The 21,884-nt window shown below is 44.2% G+C and overlaps 1 pseudogene; it reads left to right on the top strand.

Moving 5' to 3' along the window:
- The first annotated feature begins 1,226 nt into the window (after positions 1-1,226).
- LOC141271445 (uncharacterized) overlaps positions 1,227-21,884 on the top strand; it is a 129,121-nt pseudogene continuing 108,463 nt past the window's right edge.

Below are 21,884 nucleotides of genomic sequence, written 5' to 3'. Positions count from 1 at the left end.
GCACACACGCGGCTCCGCTCCGTACACCTCGCACACACGCGGCTCCGCTCCGTACACCTGGCACACACGCGGCTCCGCTCCGTACACCTCGTACACACGCGGCTCCGCTCCGTACACCTCGTACACACGCGGCTCCGCTCCGTACACCTCGTACACACGCGGCTCCGCTCCGTACACCTCATACACACACGGCTCCGCTCCGTACACCTCGTACACACGCAGCTGCGCTCCGTACACCTCGTACACACGCGGCTCCGCTCCGTACACCTCGTACACACGCGGCTCCGCTCCGTACACCTCGTACACACGCGGCTCTGCTCCGTACACCTCGTACACACGCGGCTCCGCTCCGTACACCTCGTACACACACGGCTCCGCTCCGTACACCTCGTACACACGCGGCTCCGCTCCGTACACCTCGTACACGCGCGGCTCCGCTCCGTACACCTCGTACACACACGGCTCTGCTACATCCACACTGTAAACACCTCCTGACCCCACACATAACCTTCCCCTCATCCAGCACCATGACAACCAGCACAGCAGAGTCCTGCATCCACTGAGGCCCCTGATCATGTGACCCCTGACTCCTCCCCTCTTGTGACCTCATCACAGGTCCTGTGCGCACAGAACAGCCATATATGTGGTGGTGGCTCTGCAGGTGGAGGTATGTGGAGATCCCCCATTACTATTAACCCCTTCAGTGCTGCGGTCACATTCCAGGAGACAGAACGTGTTCCCGTCTGTGTCTCTATATCAGGGTCTGTCTGTATTGGATTAGATTGGGTCACTTCCCTCCTGACGTCGCTCGCTGCTCTGTTACTGTACAGTCTCCATTATGGCCGTCGCCGGCTCCATGTTGTCACTATCAGGAGATATTAATGTTCTATCATTATCTGTTACTGACGTCCCCGGTTCTGCCGTCCCGATCTCTGTGGATGTTCCCGGCACTTTATAACTTTGTGTTTTGTTTTTATGAAATATTTAATAAAGATTCAGATATTTTAGATTTTCCTTTAGATTTCTTCTGTGTTTTTGGTGTTGGATTGGAGATATTCTGTGATAAATCTCTGTATGTGACTATAATGTGATTGTGTGTTATACCGGGGGCAGGACGGGGCCATGACTGGATGTAGTGATCATGCGAAGCCGGTAACAGCTCCGGAGATTTCTTACATGGGATCTTTATGATGTTACATCGTCATCTTCTCCCCATTCAGGTCCCTACAATATCGGATCCTCTCAGTGGAGATCTTCTATATAAGAGAATTTTCCTGATTGACCATCAAGGATGGATGGGGATAGGGACAAGATGGCGGAGAGGATATTACACCTCACCCTAGAGATCATCTTCCGACTTACTGGAGAGGTGAGAGATTCGGATGACGTCACATTACATCATTCTTATCTATGGGAATAACAGATGGACAGATCTGGAGAGGTGAGGACTCTGGGAATGTCTGTAGTGAGATTTATAAATGTGTCTCTCCATAACCAGGATTACACAGTAGTGAAGAAGACCTCTGGTGAGTGCTGTCAGGCCCCTGTGTCTGAGGGATGGGGAAGACCCCTGAGCCCAATCACAGGGCCTCCACCTCACCCCCTGATACATGAGGACATCAATGACCAGAAGATCCTAGAACTCGCCTACAAGATGATTGAGCTGCTGACTGGAGAGGTGACACTGCTGGGACATTATACAGTAACAGTAAGAAGGGATTGGTGGGTATGACAATATCATTGTATGTGTCAGGTTCCTATAAGGTGTCAGGATGTCACTGTCCATTTCTCCATGGAGGAGTGGGAGTATTTAGAAGGACACAAACACCTGTACAAGGACATCATGATGGAGGTTCCCCAGCCCCTCACATCACCAGGTAATAGACAGGACTAAATACACACGGCCTATAATTATCTGTATGTAAAGGATTAATTCAGTCCTTGAATGTGTTTTCTGCAGTTCTATCCAGTAAGAGGACAAGACCAGAAAGATGTTCCCATCCTCTTTTTCCCAACATTCTTCAGGATCAACAGGTAGATGGAGCGAAGGTATCATGAGATCTCCCCTGTGATGTGTAGACAGCTGTGAAGATCTTGTGTTCTGTGTTGTTTTATCCACCAGTATAAGACTCTGAATGGACAACTTATTAGATACATTTCCTGATTGGAGCTTCTCTGTATAAAAATTAGACCCATAATACCAGAGCACAGCAGAAAAGTATTGAATAACTTTCCGTTCACATTAGAATGGTGAAACTGCTGATCAACTTTGATTTTTTTTACATGCATAGTATTTACAGAGTGCTGTGAAATTTGTGATCAAAGAAAGCTATTATTTATTTCTTTATATTCACTTTTTTACAATTTATTGAAAAAAAAGACTCCACCAAAACTTTTACCGATCAGTGATGCATGTCTGTGATCAGCGCCCTCAACCGCTGCAGGGTGTACACAGGGTTGTGGTTCAAATGGAAAAATCTATAATTGACACAAGAATTGTCCTCTGGTGGAAAATTAACACTGACTCTTTATCAGTGAAGTATAATATTGATCAGAGCACAGTGACAGATCAGGATGACATGTCGAAGTGGTATAACTGAAAAAATATAGCTGGAAGTAATGCTGTGTGCCAAAAATTGAACATGGATACTTAGCAGATGTAGGATGGAATTGGGGGGAGATGGAGTGTGGGACTGGAAGAGGGACTAGGAGATTTAAGGAATATGAGAAGAGATTATTATTATAGCACCATTAATTCCATGGCGCTTTACATGTTTAAAAGGGGTATACATAGCAAACAACAAGTGCAATAATTTTAACAAAAACGAGCCAGCGAGTGGTACAGGAGGAGAGAGGACCCTGCCAGCGAGGGCTCACAATGTACAAGGGATGGATGAGGGTAGAGCTGGTCATGTAGTGGTATGGTGGAGCGAGGATTACTGCAGGTTGTAGGCTTGTCGGAAGAGGTGGGTCTTCAGGTTCCTTTTGAAGGTTTCTACAGTAGGCAAAAGTCTGATATGTTGGGGTAGAGAGTTCCAGAGTAGGGGGGATGTACGGGAGAAATCTTGTATGTGATTGTGGGAAGAGGAGATAAGAGGGGAGTAGAGAAGAAGATCTTGTAAGGATCGGAGGTTGCGTGCAGGTAAGTACAGGGAGACTAGGTCACAGATGTATGGAAGAGACAGGTTGTGGATGGCTTTGTATGCCATGGTTAGGGTTTTGAACTGGAGTCTGTGGGAAATGTGGAGCCAGTGAAGGGATTGACAGAGAGGAGAGGCTGGGGAATAGTAGGGGGACAGGTGGATGAATCGGGTAGCAGAGATTCGGATAGATTGGAGGGGTGCGAGAGTGTTAGAAGGGAGACCACAGAGCAGGAGGTTGCAGTAGTCAAGGCGAGAGATGATGAGGGCGTGCACTAGGGTTTTTGCAGATTCATGGTTGAGAAATGTGCGGATCCAGTAAATATTTTTGAGCTGGAGTCAGCAGGAAGTGAAAAGGGCTTGGATATAAGGTTTGAAGGAGAGATCAGAGTCAAGGGTTACCCCGAGGCAGCGAGCTTGCGGGACTGGGGAGAGTAGACAGCCATTGACTTTGATAGATAGGTCAGATGGGGGAGTTGAGCGAGATGGTGGAAAGATGATGAATTCATTTTTATCCATATTAAGTTTTAGGAATCTAGCAGAGAAGAAAGATGAAATTGCGGACAGGAAGTGTGGGATTCTGGTTAGTAAGGAGGTGATCTCAGGTCCAGAGAGGTAGACCTGTGTATCGACAGCATAGAGGTGATACTGAAAGCCGTGAGACTCTATGAGCTGTCCCAGGCCGAAGGTGTAGATGGAGAAGAGCAAGGGTCCTAGAACTTAACCTTGGGGGACACTGACAGATAGGGGGCGAGATAAGGAGGTGGTGTGTGAGTGGGAGACACCGATTGTCCTGTCTGTTAGGTATGAGGAGATCCAAGATAGGGCCAAGTCTGTGATGCTGAGAGATGAGAGAGTCTGTAGTAACAGCGAATGGTCTACTGTGTCAAAGGCAGATCACAGGTCCAGAAGGAGAAGGACAGAATAGTGTCGCTTGAATTTGGCGGTCAGTAGGTCGTTGGTGACTTTAGTCAGGGCAGTTTCAGCAGAATGGTGTGGTTAGAAGCCAGATTGGAGGCGGTCAAAGATGGAGCAGGAGGAGAGGTGGGAGGACAGCTCAAAATGGACGTGTTGTTCCAGTAGTTTTGAGGCATAGTAGAGAAGTGATATGGGGCGATAGCTAGACTGAGAGGATGGGTCAAGGAGATCAGGAAAGATATTAATGATGACTGATCAAAGCACACAGCACTGGTTAAAGATTGTAGCACACAGCATAAGATCCACCAGCCTCCAGTTTTCACAGAGTGACATGGAGAAAGCATAATAAAACTGCTCTGCATGTCAATATCAGTGAAATATAACACAGACAGGTTCAGGAAGCAGTCACTTGGTTGCTTTGTCCAGATTACCTAATTACAACCCCTGGCAAAAATTATGGAATCACCGGGCTCGGGCGATGTTCATTCAGTTGTTTAATGTTGTTGAAAAAAAACAGATCACAGACATGGCACAAAACTAAATCATTTCAAATGGAAACTTTAGGGCTTTAAGAAACACTAAAAGAAATCAAGATTAAAAATGTGGTACTCAGTAAAGGTAATTTTTTTCAGACCAAGCAGAGGGAAAAAAATTATGGAATCACTCAATTCTGAGGAAAAAATTATGGAATCATGAAAAACAAACACACGAAAGAACACTCCAATACATCACTAGTATTTTGTTGCACCACCTCTGGCTTTAATAACAGCTTGCAGTCTCTGAAGCATGGACTTAATGAGTGACAAACAGTACTCTTCATCAATCTGGCTCCAACTTTCTCTGATTGCTGTTGCCAGATCAGCTTTGCAGGTTGGAGCCTTGTCATGGACCATTTTCTTCAACTTCCACCAAAGATTTTCAATTGGATTGAGATCCGGACTATTTGCAGGCCATGACATTAACCTTATGTGTCTTCTTTCAAGGGATGTTTTTACAGTTTTTGCTCTATGGCAGGCTGCATTATCAACTTGAAAAATTATGTCATCATCCTCAAACATCCTTTCAATTGATGGGATAAGAAAACTACCAAAATATCAATGTAAACTTGTGCATTTATTGAAGATGTAACGATAGCCATCTCCCCAGTGCCTTTACCTGACATGCAGCCCCATCTCATCAATGACTGTGGAAATTTGCATATTCTCTTCATGCAGTCATCTTTATAAATCTCATTGGAACGGCACCAAACAAAAGTTCCAGCATCATCACCTTGCCCATTGCAGATTCGCGATTCATCACTGAATATGACTTTCATCCAGTCATCCACAGTCCACGATTGCTTTTCCTTAGCCCATTGTAACCTTGTTTTTTTCTGTTTAGGTGTTAATGATGGCTTATGTTTAGCTTTTCTGTGTGTAAATCCCATTTCCTTTAGGCGGTTTCTTACAGTTTGGTCACAGACATTGACTCCAGTTTCCTCCCATTCATTCCTCATTTGTTTTGTTGTGCATTTCCTGTTTTGGAGACCTATTGCTTTAAGTTTCCGGTCTTGACGCTTTGATGTCTTCCTTGGTCTACCAATATGTTTGCCTTTAACAACCTTCCCATGTTGTTTGTATTTGGTCCAGATTTTAGACACAGCTGACTGTGAACAACCAACATCTTTTGCAACATTGCGTGGTGATTTAGCTTCTTTTAAGAGTTTGATAATCCTCTCCTTTGTTTCAATTGACATCTCTCGTGTTGGAGCCATGATTCATGTCAGTCCACTTGGTGCAACAGCTCTCCAAGGTGTGATCACTCCTATTTAGATGCAGACTAACGAGCAGATCTAATTTGATGCAGGTGTTAGTTTTGGAAATGAAAATGTACAGGGTGATTCCATAATTTTTTCCTCAGAATTAGTGATTCCATAATTTTTTCCCTCTGCTTGGTCTGAAAAAAATTACTGTTACTGAGTACTACATTTTTAATCTTGATTTCTTTTAGTGTTTCTTAAAGCCCTAAAGTTGCCATTTGAAATGACTAGTTTTGTGCCATGTCTGTGATCTGCTTTTTTCAAAAACATAAAAACAACTGAATGAATATCCTCCGAGCCCGTTGATTCCATAATTTTGGCAGGGGTTGTACAACCTCAAATGACAAACATAGTAGACAGACTTCATCTCCTAATAAGAGATGTACTAGTAGTCCAAGTTTTGGTGTTGGAGACAAGGTGTGGTTTTCCAATAAAAAAAACAAACTCGTGATTTCTGAAGTCGACTAAAGCTAAACTATCTTCCCTTGTTTGTTCCCCCTTGTTGTATTTAGTGGTTCGTGGGGATCGACTAGCACTCATCCCCCTCCCTTCCCTAGCCAGGGCCTAACGCCAGGAAAAGACAGGGTGAGGTTCGCATGCGGCGATTGGTGAAGAACCAATATAGGGATGTTAGTGGAGACAGGGTGATATTAGATCAGCCTAGGAGGTCTCCACTTACCCCTTTGCCTAGTGTCTGGGCTCCCTTTCCCTCTTCCCTTTGTGTTTCACTAAGTCTTTCCCACACCTTGCGTGACATTATCGCCAGCTGAGCACATTTTGAAAAGGGAAAAAAAACAAAACTGACACTTTTTTTTTGTGTGTGTGTGTATGTTTTTTTAGGCGTGTTTTTTAAATTCCTTTCTCCTTGGTATGGGTTCAGTTGCAGAGCGGCTGCGCAGTCTGTCTCTGTAGGTGAATGACCTCCACTGTGAGGTTCAGCAGCAGCATCAGCGGCTACAGGTCACCAATGTGGGGGCCTCTTCAGGTAGGCTGGTCCAGCCTGAACCCAAGGTTGCCCTCCCAGACAGGTTTTCAGGAGGTAGGGACAATATTTTTGTATTCAATGAGGCCTGCTAACTGTTTTTTAAACTTCGTCCTTACTCGTCCGGTAATGAGGAGCAACGGATTTGAATTGTGATTTCTCTACTGCAGGGTGATCCTCAGTCGTGGGCATTTTCTTTACTGCAGGACTCGGTGTGTCTCCAGTCTGTGGAGGGGTTTTTCGGGGCTCTGACTCTCATCTATGATGACCCTGACCGAGTCGCCTTGGCTGAGTCTAGGCTACTTCGCCTTCAGCAGGTGAATCGGTCAGTGGAAACGTACAGTTCTGAATTCCTTAGATGGGCAACGGATTCCAAATGGAATGACTCAGCCCCAGGGCCAGACTGGGTCAAAAAAGTAGCCCTGCCACACAAATGCCACCAGCCCACATACTATAAGGGTATGTGTACACAGTCAGTATTGGCAGCGCTTTGAATGCAGCATACATTATGCTGCATCCAAGGCGCTGCACGCAGGTGAATCTGCATGTGTTGAACCATTAGGATTCACCGCATCCTATACATTGCACTGATATAATTTCTCTTGTAGAGACTAGCATCTCCGCAAAAGAAATTGACACTTGCTGTGGTCTGGAAAGACACACCACATATCCGAGTCCGCAGGTGCATGGAGACGCATAGTTGACATGGGATTTCTACAAATCACATTCATCATGCTGTAACATCTGGCTGCTGTGGATTGCACGCAGCGCAAGCGTGCTGCGTGCAATCCGCAATTACCGATCGTGTGCCCATACCCTAATACTCATTACCCCCCGATCAGTGAAATTTGCTTTACTTTGTCGTGCCCCTCACTCTCCTAAAAGGAGTTATTTGAAGATCAGTATGTGAATGGCGCCACAGTGCGCGTGATCGGCCACAGCTCCATTTACATGGTGCTCTACAGAGCTCCGATTCTCGGGATCATGGGGTTCCTAACAGTCAGATCTCCAGCAATTGGACAGTTATCCCCTATCCAGAGGAGAGGGGATTACTTAGGTTAATCCATTTAAACAGGTTTTCAAATATTTATTTTTATTTGGCCATAGTAATATTGAAAATACTAAACCAATATTGACGCCACTCCGACAACAGGACTGGAGAAGTGGTACTGTGCAGTGTATATACAGGATAGGAGGAGTGGTACTGTGCAGTGTATATACAGGACAGGAGGAGTGGTACTGTGCAGTGTAAATATACAGCAGAGTTCCCCAACTCCTGGCCCACCAACAGGTCATGTTTTCAGGATTTCCTTAGTATGATGGAACTATTGCCTGTGCAGGTGATGAAATTATCACCTGTGCAATTCTAAGGAAATGCTGAAAACATGACCTGTTGGTGGGCCTTGAGGACTGGAGTTGGGGAACACTGATATACAGGACAGGAGGAATGGTGCTGTGCAGTGTATATATACAGGACAGGAGGAGTGGTACCGTGCAGTGTATATATACAGGACAGGAGGAGTGGTACTGTGCGGTGTATATATATACAGGACAAGAGAAGTGGTACTGTGCGGCGTATATATATATATATATATATATATATATATATATATATATATATATATACAGGACAAGAGAAGTGGTACTGTGCAGTGTATATATACAGGACAGGAGGAGTGGTACTGTGCGGTGTATATATACAGGACAAGAGAAGTGGTACTGTGCAGTGTATATATACAGGACAGTAGAAGTTGTACTCTGCAGTGTATATGTACAGGACAGGAGAAGTGGTACTGTGCGGTGTATATATATACAGGACAAGAGAAGTGGTACTGTGCAGTGTATATATACAGGACAGGAGGAGTGGTACTGTGCGGTGTATATATACAGGACAAGAGAAGTGGTACTGTGCAGTGTATATATACAGGACAGTAGAAGTTGTACTCTGCAGTGTATATGTACAGGACAGGAGAAGTGGTACTGTGCAATATATATATACAGGACAGGAGAAGTGGTACTGTGCAGTGTATATACACAGGACAGGAGAAGCAGTACTGTGCAGTGTATATATACAGGGCAGGAGCAGTGGTACTGTGCAGTGTGTGTATATACAGATACTTAGATTTGCACGGTCTCAGCCCAGCACCTTGTCACTTCTTGAACCCTTGCCACCTTAACATAGCCCAGCTCTGCTTCATGAACACTGTTATTTTGTAACCACATTAGTATTTTCCCAGTGAATACTGGAGGAATGGTACCTGTGTGTCTCGGGTGTGTCAGAAGTGAAAGACAGTCGCCCTGCAGTTGGTTGCAGGAGATCTCTACGTTTGGCATTACAGACATTTTCTTAGAGGCTGTCGCTAGGACCCAGCGGCTACCTCCCTCAGGTTAATTAACAGACTGGCCTGGGTGTATAAATACCTGCTGTGTTTCAGAGGGAGGTGCCGGTGATATTCATTAGTACTGGTGAAGGCTTTAGCAAGAGCAGTACTTAGTCCTCTCTGGAGCTTGAGGACGTGTGCGCATTTGTCTGGAGTCATCTAAAGCTAAGCTAAGCAATTTCCCCCTGTTTGTTCACCCTTGTTGTCTATACTGTTTAGTGGAGATCGACTAGTGCTCATCTCCTCCCTTCCCTAACCTTAGCCATACGCCAGTGAAAGACAGAGCGAGGCACGCGAGTGGCGATTGGTGAAGAGCCAATACAGGGACGTTAGGGGAGACAGGGTGACGCTAGATCAACCTAGGAGGTCTCCACTTCCCCCCTTTCCCTAGAGTCTGAGCTCCCTTTCCCTCTTCCCTTTGTGTTGCACTAAATCTTTCCCACACCTTGCGTAACACTGTGTGAATGACTGTTCTGACAATGACAAACTCTTCAGAGCAAACTCTGAAGTTAGAGACATTAGAAGCTATTAATTAGTGCACAAAATACAAGACCAGCTTTTCAAAGTCAAATCTGTGTCTGGATTGCTCATCCTAAACTCTTAGAACTCTGAGTTGTCCAGTCATTTGTTTATTTACCAACGATAAAGATAAGCAAATAACCTCAGACTCCATGCAGAATGTATGACTCACTGATACTCAATAGTACACTGACAACAGTAGCCAGGCAGCCCATTTTATGACCTAACAGACCAGCCCACCGGGCATCTGCCCGATAAGGCTGACTAGCAGTCCAGGCCTGTTCTGCCCTTATAAGTCAATTTTGTGAGGGTCTTACTGAAAAGTTGAAAGATGCCTTGGCAGTATATGAAACCCCTCAGTCCTTGGAGGCTGCCATGTCGTTGGCCATACGTCTTGATAGACGGGTGAGACCACCTTCTCCAGGGCCTTCTAGTCCGTGTTGTGTACCTCTGCCGGGGAAAGCGGTCTGGGGGTGAACCAGTACTGGGGGGGGGGGTGTAGGAACCGATGTAGTTAGGGGGTGTCTCTGCGTCATACATTTTCCCAGAGATTCTCAAGAAAAAAGACGTATGTTTTTTTGTGGGGGAAAAGGGACATTTTGTTGGGACCTGTCCTTCAATTCCTAAACAAAAGGAGACTCGATTAACTCTTGGTAGTCTGGAGTTGGATAAATAAGGGGTGTATTTGTTGCCAATCTGCAGTTTCCAGTTTGTCCTGACAGCAGAGGTGGTGCTAGAGAACAAAACTGAAAAAATTTATGTATTTGACAGTGGAGCCGGAGTCAGCATGGTTGATGCTGAGTTTGTGAAAACTCATGGTTTTGCTTGCTGTACTTTAGCTAAACCTATTTCCATCTTCGCCATCGATTCAGCGCCACTTGCACTGAAAGCATTTACTCAGATTGCACATAATGTAAAACTGAGGGTGGGCTCAGTTCATTGTGAAATAATCCCTTGTCAAAACGGGGAGATTATTGAATGGGGAGATTACTGCCATGAGAACTGTTTAGATATTTCCCTTGCTAATGTCTCTACGGAAATATTACCTGCTTTTCTGTCTGGTTTTGAGGACGTTTTTTTTTTTGTCAGGATTTGCCTTCTCATCGTGCATATAACAGTCCTATTAACCTGACCCCCGGAGCTAAACTACCGAAGACCAGACTGTAAAATTCTTCAGGCTCCGAGAGACAAGCCATGAGGGATTTCATTGCGGAAAGTCTGGAGAAGGCACATATCAGACCCTCATCTTCGCCCGTGGCGGAAGGGTTCTTCTTTGTGAAGAAAAAAGATGGCGGTCTACATCCCTGTTTAGATTTCCGGGAATTAAATCAAATTACCATCCGTGATCCATACCCTCTTCCTCTGATTCCTGATTTGTTCAGCCAGGTTGTGGGAGGTAAGGTATTCTCCAAGTTGGATTTAAAGGAAGCCTACAATCTGGTTAGAATCAGAGAAGGGGACAAATGGAAAACAGCGTTCAATACTCCTGAACGGCCTTTTGAGAGTCTGGTTATGCTTTTCGGTTTGACCAGTGCACCTGCAGTATTCCAGCATTTCATAAATTATATTTTCCATCATTTGGTGGGGAGTTTTGTAGTTATCTGTCTGGACGATATTTTGGTTTACTCACCTGATTTTGAGACACATCAGGGGCATGTTAAGCAGGTGCTCCAGATATTAAGGATTAACAAACTTTATGTCAAACTGGAAAAATGTGTTTTTGCTGTTTAGGAGGTGCAGTTTTTGGGGTAGTTGTTGTCATCTTCGAGCATTTGGATGGATCCGGAGAAGATCCGTGCAGTCCTTTATTGGGACCGTCCCGAGAACCTGAAGGCTCTACAACGTTTTCTGGCCTTTACTCATTTTTACCGGAAATTCATCCAAAATTACTCTGTAATTGTGAAACCCCTTACTGACCTGACTAAAAAGGGGTCTGATTTTTCCAAATGGTTGGATGCCTCCCTCCAGACTTTTTCTTCCTTAAAGAATCATTTTGTCACTGCACCTGTACTCAGTCAACCTGATGTTTCCCAGCCCTTTATTGTGGAGGTTGATGCGTCGGATGTCAGGGTTTTGGGCTGTGTTGTCTCAGGGTCTGTCCCCTGGTAAATGGCGTCCATGTGTCTTCTATTCGAAAAAATTGTCTTCGACTGAGAGAAATTATGACGTGGGTAATAGGGAACTTTTGGCGATCAAATTGGTGTTTGAAGAATGGTGACATTGGTTGGAGGGAGCTGTCCATCCTATTACTGACCATAAGAACCTGTCATATCTCCAGTCAGCTAAACGTCTCAACCCTAGGCAAGCCAGATGGTCCCTGTTTTTTACTAGGTTCAATTTTGTTGTCACCTTTTGTCCAGGGGTCAAAAATGTCAAGGCTGATGCTTTGTCCCGTAGTTTCCCTGGTGTTTGTGACCATGAGAACCCTGCCCTGATATTATAGAAAGGGGTAGTCATTTCAGCACTGTATCATGAACTGGAGGGTGAGGTGTTGGAGGCTCAGGGGGCCGCCCCTGTCTCCTGCCTTTCAGGAAGGTTATTTGTACCATCTAATCTGCGCAGCAAAGTAATTAAGGAGCATCATAACTCTGTGCTTGCTTGTCATCCCTGTGGTTGGTAAGGCAACCGCTGACCTCCTCTCTTGTCGTTTTTGGTGGCCGGGGTTGCATTGGGATGTGATTGAACACGTATCTGCTTCTAGTATTTGCGCGCTTTCTAAGGCTTCGCATACCCGTCCTTCTGGTACTCTTCTTCCGTTACCTATCCCTGGTAGGCCATGGACACACTTGTCCATGGATTTTATTACTGACCTACTGGTTTTTGCAGGCAAAACGGTGGTTTTGGTGGTAGTAGATGGGTTCAGTAAAATGGTTCAATTCGTTGCATTACCTGCACTTCCAAATGCCAAGACACTTGCTCAGGTGTTCACAAATGAGATTGTGAAGCTTCGCGGGGTTCCCTGCGATGTGGTGTCAGATCGGGGGACCCAGTTTGTTTCTAAGTTCTGGAAGGCATTCTGTTCTCGACTGGGGTGCAGCTGTCCTTTTCCTCTGCCTTCCACCCTCAGTCAAATGGGCAGACCGAGTGTGTCAATCAGAATTTGGAGACCTACCTCAGGTGTTTTGTCTCTGAAAATCAGGAGGATTGAGCATCCTACTTACCGCTGGCAGAATTTGCCATTAATAATCATTGTCAAGAATCCACTGGCAGGTCACCGTTTTTCGGTGCATGCGGTTATCACCCACAGTTTGGTACGTTTAGTGGGGGAGGAGCTTTGGGAGTTCCTGAGGAGGAACGTTTTGCTTCGTCGCTCTCCTCGGTATGGCAGGGTGTTCTGAGTAATTTAAAGATCATGGGAGACAGGTATAAACGTATGGCTGACAGAAAACGCTTGCCAAGTCCGGACCTGAATGTGAATGACTTTGTGTGGTTGTCTACCAGCAATATAAGATTGAAAGTTCATTCTTAGAGGCTGGGACCAAGGTTTATTGGTCCCTATAAAATAACCGCCGTCATTAACCCAGCAGCGTTTCGTCTTGAACTTCCTCAGGCCCTTAAGGTCCACAGGTCCTTACTCAAGAAGTATGTGAAACCTCTTGAGCCCTTACCTCTACCACTGTCCACAGTATTGGTTGATGGTAATCTGTAGTTCCAGATTTCGAGGATTGTAGATTGTCATATTCAACGTCATTCTCTACAATACTTGGTGCACTGGAAGGGCTATGGTCCAGAGGAAAGGATGTGGGTTTCAGCATCAGAGGTGAACGCTCCCAGGTTGGTTCATAAATTCCACACTTCTTTTCCTGAGAAACCCGGTCCTGAGTGTCCGGAGGCCACTCGTAGAGGGGGAGGTACTGTCACAGGTGTGTCAGAAGTGACAGACAGTCGCCCTGCAGTTGGGTGCAGGAGATCTCTATGTTTGGCATTACAGACATCTTCTTAGAGGCTGTCTCTCTAGGACCCAGCGGCTACTTTCCTTTTGCTAATTAACACCCTGGCCTGGGTGTATAAATACCTGCTGTCTGCTAGAGGGAGGTGCCGGCGATACTCACATTATTCCTTGTGAGGGCTCGGAGCAAGTGCATTACTTCTTCCTCTATGGAGCTATGAGGACGGGTGTTCATCTCTTTGAAGTCGACTAAAGCTAAGCTATCTTCCCTTGTTTGTTCCCCCTTGTTGTCTTTAGTGGTCAGTGTGGATCGACTAGCGCTCATCCCCCTCTCTTCCTTAGCCAGGGTGTAACGCCAGGGAAAGACAGGCTGAGGTTCTCATGTGGCGATTGGTGAAGAACCAATATAGGGACATCAGGGTGATATTAGATCGGCCTAGGAGGTCTCCACTTCCCCCTTTGCCTAGTGTGTGCGCTCCTCTTCCCTTTGTGTTGCACTAAGTCTTTCCCACACCTTGTATCAGACCTGCTGGATGGTGTGGCTAGTGTCAAGTGTGTCTGAATCTACCTTTTTTGAGTTGACTGCCTCTGACAGACTTTATAGGTGTTTTGTTTTTGCATTTCAAGGCAAAAAGGCTGAGATTAGCCTGTTGGAATTGATTGGCTAATCACAGTAATCACTAATTAGGGGAGCACAAAAGTCCCCGGGTGATAAATGGAGATGGTCTGCTGACAGAGATAGCAGCCAGTTTTACTCAGTCACTGCGTGATTAAGCATGCTGGCTGCTTCTTACTGCTCTGTACATTTAGAGTGCTTTGTGGGAACTCCTTACCTGCCGCATTGTACATGTATGGCAGATGTGTGGGAGTGGTAGAGGGAACCTGACAAGTGATTCATACTTCACAACCACGTAAATATCTGTAAATATTAGAACCTGGCTGCATCATTGCAGCCAAGTATGTTCTTCTCTGAAATGGTTCGCAGAAAACATGGTTTAAAGAGTGGGCAGGGACTTTAGAGAGATGATAAATGAGACAAGTCTGGTGTCTCCTCTGGCAAGCTTCTCTCCGCACTGCTCTAGTCAATTAACAGATCTCTCCCTATGTACACAATTAGCTAGAACAGTGCAGGGAGAAGCCGGTCAGGGACGCCGGACCGTTTCAGAGAAAAACATTCCTGGCTGCAATTGTGCAGCCAGAATCTAAGTCATGCTGCCCACAGTTTGTAAAGCACGTCACAGTTCTCTTTAACGTTACATCACTACCTGTGACTCATTTCCTCGGTTCTGCCATCCCAATCTCTGTGGATGTTTCCTGCACTTCATATATTTGTCTTTTTTTTATTAAATATTTAATAAACATTCAGATATTGTAGATTTTTCCTTTTAGATTTTTTAGGTACTTCTGTTGCTGGAATGGAGATATTATGTGATAAATCTCTGTATGTGACTATAATGTGATTGTGTGTTATACTGGGGGAAGGACGGGGCCATGACTGGATGTAGTGATCATGTGAAGCCGGTAACAGCTCCGGAGATTTCTGACATGGGATCTTTATGATGTTACATCGTCATCTTCTCCCAATTCAGGTCCCAACAATATCGGATCCTCTCAGTGGAGATCTTCTATATAAGAGAATTTTCATGACTGAAACATCAAGGATGGATAGAGACAGGGACAAGATGGCGGAGAGGATATTACACCTCACCCTAGAGATCCTTTTCTGGCTTACTGGAGAGGTGAGAGATTCTGATGACGTGAAATTACATCATTTTTATCTATGGGAATAACGGACAGAACTGGAGAGGTGAGGACTCTGGAAATGTCTGTAGGGAGATTTATTAATGTGTCTCTCCATAACCAGGATTACACAGTAGTGAAGAAGACCTCTACTGAGCGCTGTCAGGCCCCTGTGTCTGAGGGATGGGGAAGACCCCTGAGCCAAATCACTGGGCCTCCACCTCACCCTCTGATACATGAGGACATCAATGACCAGAAGATCATTGAACTCACCTACAAGATGATTGAGCTGCTGACTGGAGAGGTGACACTGCTGGGAATGCTGGGACATTATACAGTAATGCTATGAAGGGATCGGGGGATGACGGTATCATTGTATGTGTCAGGTTCCTATAAGGTGTCAGGATGTCACTGTCTATTTCTCAATCGAGGAGTGGGAGTATTTAGATGGACACAGAGATCTGTACAAGGACATCATGATGGAGGTTCCCCAGCCCCTCACATCACCAGGTAATAGACAGGAGTAAATACACACGGCCTATAATTATCTGTATGTAAAGAATGAATTCAGCCCCTGTATGTGTTTCCTCCAGTTCTATCCAGTAAGAGGACAGCACCAGAGAGATGTCCCGGTCCTCTTCTTCCACAGGACTGTAAGCAAGAAAATCCTGATGTTCCTCAGGATCATCAGGTAGATGGAGAGACGGTGTCATAAAATCTCCCGTATGAGGTCTTGTGCTCAATCTTGCTTTATCCATCAGTATTATAAACTGAATGGCCAATTTATTTGAGACACCTGTCCTCTCCTAATTGAAACTTGTCTGCATGGAATAGACTCCTGACCCCAGAGTGCAGCATAAAATAAAGTGAGTTTTCAGTGTAAATCCACATTAAAATGGGCGATCTGAGTGACTTCGAATGAGGCAGTGTCATTAGGGCTAGGGCCTTGATTTCAAAAACTTCCAACCTCGTAGGGTGTTTACATGCAATGATGTCCAGAGTAAAACAAGAAGGTTATAATCAAGGAAAAACCTCCAATGAAACAGCTCTACGAGGAAGATATCAAAAATCATTCCCAAGAACAGGTTGAGAAAATTTCAAATGTATACAGCGCTGGTGTCCAATTAACGAGTCTGAATGCACTCGTCCTTCCTTAGTACTGATGAGCTTTCACAGCAGACAACCAGTTGCAATGCCATTGCTGTCTAAGGGAATTAAACAGATACATTTTGATTTGGCACAAGACCACAAAAGATATATTACTGAGCAGTGGAAAATATTGGTCCAGACGTTTGTTGCACAATACACATGAGAGGGTCAGAATTTCACACAAATAGCATGAATCCATGAACCCTTTCTGTCCAGGTGTTAACATTTGAGGCTGGTAGAGGTGGATTAATGATGTAGTGAATGTTTTACGAGTGTACTCATGGTCCTCTGATAGCTGTGCATGGACATTTGGACACTTACCTAACCATTTTGCCACAAATGTCATAAAAAGTTGGATTGCTTCCAGGAGCATGACAGCGAGTTTTCTTTGCTTCCTTGGCTTTCACAGTCTCCAGAGGTTAATCCTATAGAGATTATTTGAAACTAGATGGTGGCCCGATTCTAACGCATCGGGTATTCTAGAATATGTATTCGGCCACCCGGGCGCAATTAGCAGAGCGGTGTTTAAATTTGGCGCCAATCTCGCTGATTGTTTGCGGTTGTCAGCCACGACCAATCATCAGAGCGGTGTTTAAATTTGGCGCCAATCTGGCGATTGTTCGCGGTTGCCGGCCGCGACCAATCAGCAAAGCGGTGTTTAAATTTGGCGCCAATATCGGTGATTGGTCGCAGGCGGCGGCGACCAATCAGCGAACCGTGTTAGTGAGGACTGGAGAGCGTGTTTAAATTTGGCGCCAAAATCGCTGATTGGTCGCAGACGGCGGTCGCAACCAATCAGCAGAGCGGTGTTTAAATTTGGCGCCAATACTGCTGATTGGTCGCGGCCGGCGACCGCGACCAATCAGCAGAGCGATGCAGAGCGGGGTTTAAATTTGGCACCAAAATCACTGATTGGTCGCGGCCGCGACCAATCAGCAGAGCGGTGTTTAAATTTGGCGCCAAAATCGCTGATTGGTCGCGGCTGGCGGCCGCGACCAATCATCAGAGCGGTGTTTAAATTAGGCGCCAATCTCGCTGATTGTTCACGGCTGGCGGCCGCGACCAATCATCAGAGCGGTGTTTAAATTAGGCGCCAATCTCGCTGATTGTTCGCGGTTGGCAGCCGCGACCAATCATCAAAGCGGTGTTTAAATTTGGCGCCAATCTCGCTGATTGGTCACGGTGGCCAGCCGCAAACAATCAGCAGAGCTTGGTTTAAATTTGGCACCAATAATGCTGATAGGTTGCGGCCGGCCACCGCGACCAATCAGCAGAGCGGCGTTTAAATTTTCCTTCCATATCGCTGATTGGTCGCGGGCGTCGACCGCGACCAATCAGCGTTGTATTAGTGAGGAACGGGGAGCGGCGCTGCTTGTGCGGCTACTTCCGCTGCGAGAAGCCGGGAGATGAGCGGCTGCTCGCAGCAGAAGCATCCCGACCAGCGACGGCCGCTCCCCAGTCCTCCGTTCAGCTAGCGGCCGGGAGATGAGCACCTCGCGCTGGTCATCTCCCTGCTGCATCGCTGTTGACCTCCGTCCTGCAGATGAGCCGCTAACGGCCGCCATCTTTTTCTCAAATCCCGCGTCGCTGATTGGCCGCGAACGGACCAATCAGCGACGCGGGATTTCCTGGACAGACAGACAGACAGACGGGATAAGACGATTATATATATAGATGGGATAGAATGGGTTGTTAAGGGCATGTCAGTACCTCCATCTAATTTGCAAAAACTACAAGCAACTATCCTCTAAGTATGGGTCAATATTCCTGCAGAACAATTTAATTGTTTAGTGGGATCTATGATGTGATGAATTACTGAGGTTCTAAAGGCCAAAAGAGGTTGAATACTTGATGGGTGTCGCTACTAATGTGGCCATTCAGTGTATGTTTTATACTTGATGGAGATGACAGGATAAAGCTGATCATGGACATTAGATGATGTCTGGATCTTCTCACAATGTGGCCATTCAGTGTATGTTTTATATCTGGTGGAGATGACAGGATAAAGCTGATCATAGACATTAGATGTTGTCTGGATCTTCTCACAATATTCTGGTTATGGAGTCTGCTGGTTACAATTAGGAGCCGACAGGTTGGATTTATACAGGAGACCTGCAGCTTCGTGATAGCTACGGCTGTCATGTCATTTATGGTCGTCATGTTCATTTATGATCTTTTTTGTTATTCATTTCACACAAATTCCTCATCTGTCTTTGACTTTTACAACATTTCTTTCAGGGTAAAGATCTTACCCATGTTAATACTACAGAGATATATGTGTGGGGTGATGAGCGGTGTAAAGAGGAGATTCCTACAGATAATTACCCAGGTGAGTAGTGAAGTTACAGATTTCACTCTGCCACTGGCCTGTAAAATTTGGTTTTGTTTTTTAGGGTTTGTTGATGCACATTTTTTCACATAAAGATTTAGCTCTTTTACACTATTTTATACAGTCATTTTGGATGTGCTACTTCATTATAAAGTAAAACCTACCATGTGACCAGTGCTGGGGAAACATGGGAGAAGCGAAAAATGTTCTGGTAAAGTTGACTACACAAAAAAACAAATAAGTGTACTTTATTAGCTACAGAAAGTAAGTCACATGTGTTTACTTAATTTTAGTGCGTGCAAAAAGATGTCCATAGTATTTAAGGTAGGTGATCTATGAATGAACCAGGAAATGGAAATCATGGCTTGCAGAGGACATTGATGCAAATTATTTTTCAGATTCCCTCCTGCTCACATATACATATAGTTGTGGTGGAAGTCAATTTTTTTTGTTGCCATCCATCAGGTACAAAAAAAAGAACTAGAACGTAGTTGTCCTTTTTTCATGTATCCATTGCTTAGTTCCATAAAAAAATCAAAGCCCTAGACTTGCTCCAATAAGCTATGGCTTATTTTTACATGACCATACTGCGCCTCTTATCTGCCTGTTCTGTGTCAGACTGCATGTAGCTTTCAGGGAGGGTATAAAATAGAGTCCACCTAATTACACTGACTTACAGTCTACTTTATGAGTCGCCAAAAAATAGGTAACTGGAAACTATTATTGACAGAGACAGTGAAACATGAACCTCGTATATAGAAGTGAAAATTTGAAAACGTTTGCTTCAACATCTAAGTGAAAAATGAAAAGAGCACAAGCCTGGTGGCCTAATGTTGTAATCTAATAGTGCCTGCTTTATAGTCTACTTTCTTAGCCTGTTGATAATTGAATTGCATTACAATTTATATTGAAATTTTTAAAATAAATAGTAAAATGAATATGCTCTCAAGGCACTGTAATTGAAACGTAATAAATACATTTTAATCTTGACAGATTACTTTACCAGGAGCTTTGAGGGACATCTGATGTTTTCAGATTTTGCTGCAGATGATTATGGTTTCACAGCAGATACACGGGGAGAGCATGCCATTATCCCGGATACACCTCAAGCCATTCTAAGAAAAAATCTGTCATCTGATCCTTTTCAACAGATCCATTCTTCTGCTTCATCAATGACCAATATGCAAAACAAAAGTCACATAACGGTTTTTGAACATCAAACAGATCATATAGGAGAAAAAACATTTTCATGTTCAGAATGTGGGAAATGTTATAGTATTAAATCAAGACTTCTTACACATCAGAGAAGTCACATAGGGGAAAAGCCATATTTATGTTCCGAATGTGGGAAATTTTTTAAACGGAAATCAGTTTTAGTTGTACATCAGAGAATTCACACAGGAGAGAAGCCATATTCATGTTTAGAATGTGGGAAATGCTTTACAAAGAAATCACATCTTGTTACACATCAGAGAAGTCACACAGGGGAAAAGCCATATTTATGTTCAGAATGTGGAAAATATTATAGCGAGAAATCAAAACTTGCTACACATCAGAGAATTCACACAGGGGAGAAGCCATTTTCGTGTTCAGAATGTGGGAAATGTTTTAATCAGAAAAAAAATCTTGTTACACATCAGAGAATTCACACAGGGGAGAAGCCATTTTCATGTTCCGAATGTGGGAAATGTTATAGTGAGAAATCCAAACTTGTTACACATCAGAAGATGCACACAGGGCATAAGCCATTTTCATGTTCAAAATGTGGAAAATGTTTTATAGAGAAATCACATCTTCTTACACATGAGAGAAGTCACACAGGAGAGAAGCCATTTTCATGTTCAGAATGTGGGAAATGTTACAATGAGAAATCCAATCTTGTTAAACATCAGAGAATTCACACAGGGGAGAAGCCATTTTCATGCTCAGAATGTGGGAAATGTTTTAATCGAAAGTCAAATCTTGTTACACATCAGAGAACTCACACAGGGGAGAAGCCATTTTCATGTTTAGAATGCGGAAAATGTTTTAGTCGAAAAATAATTCTTGTTACACATCAGAGAATTCACACAGGTGATAAGCCATTTTCATGTTCAGTATGTGGAAATCATTATAGTGAGAAATCCAAACTTGTTACACATCAGAGAATTCACACAGGAGAGAAGCCATTCTCATGTTCACAATGTGGAAAATGTTTTAATCGGAAAACACATCTTGTTAGACATCAAAAAAGTCACACAGAGAATAAACCATTTTCTTGTTCAGAATGTGGAAAATGTTATCGTGAGAAATTCAAACTTGTTACACACCAGAGAATTCACACAGGGGAGAAGCCATATTCATGTTTAGAATGTGGGAAATATTTTAATCGAAAAACAAATCTTGTAAGACATCAGAGAATTCACATAGGGGATGAGGCATTTTCATGTTCAGAATGTGGTAAATGTTTTACAGAAAAATCATGTCTTGTTGCACATCACAGAATTCACACAGGGGAGAAACCATTTTCATGTTCCTAATGTGGGAATTTTTTTAGAATTAAATCAAGTCTTATTAAACATTAGAGAAGTCACACTGGGGAAAAGCCATTTTCATGTTCGGAATGTGTGAAACTTTTTGAACAGAAAGAAATTTTAGGCTTCATTCAGACTTCAATGTTTTTTATAAAAATTCTGACCATTGTTCGTCAGTGTTTTGAATCCGAGTTTTATCAGTGTTTCGTTAGTGTGTAAGTTTTTACCATCAGTGTTTCATCAGTGACTTTCACGTATGAAAAATGAATAAATTTCACATTTTTTTCTTAAAACTGTTCTTTAGTACGTCCCTCCGGACAGCATACCAGAAGGTTATCTACCTTGACCTATATAAGGACAGGATCACAGAGCGGTTAAAAGGCCCCTCACACCTCCATCCTCCAGTGTTTTTCCTGTCAGGAGATAGTAGCATTAGAGGTGTTCCTTGAGTGAAGATATTTTATACTGTGGAACTTCATTGAGTGGATATGAAGGTGGGTCCCTGCCTTCCCTTCCCCCTGTCCAG

The sequence above is a fragment of the Phyllobates terribilis genome, unplaced genomic scaffold, assembly GCF_046119375.1.
Source record: "Phyllobates terribilis strain yellow unplaced genomic scaffold, ASM4611937v1 Scaffold_5__5_contigs__length_657084704, whole genome shotgun sequence".
In the NCBI taxonomy this organism is placed as follows: domain Eukaryota; kingdom Metazoa; phylum Chordata; class Amphibia; order Anura; family Dendrobatidae; genus Phyllobates; species Phyllobates terribilis.
The sequence above is the reverse complement of the archived record's forward strand: the minus strand, read 5'-3'. Positions and strand labels throughout refer to the sequence as shown.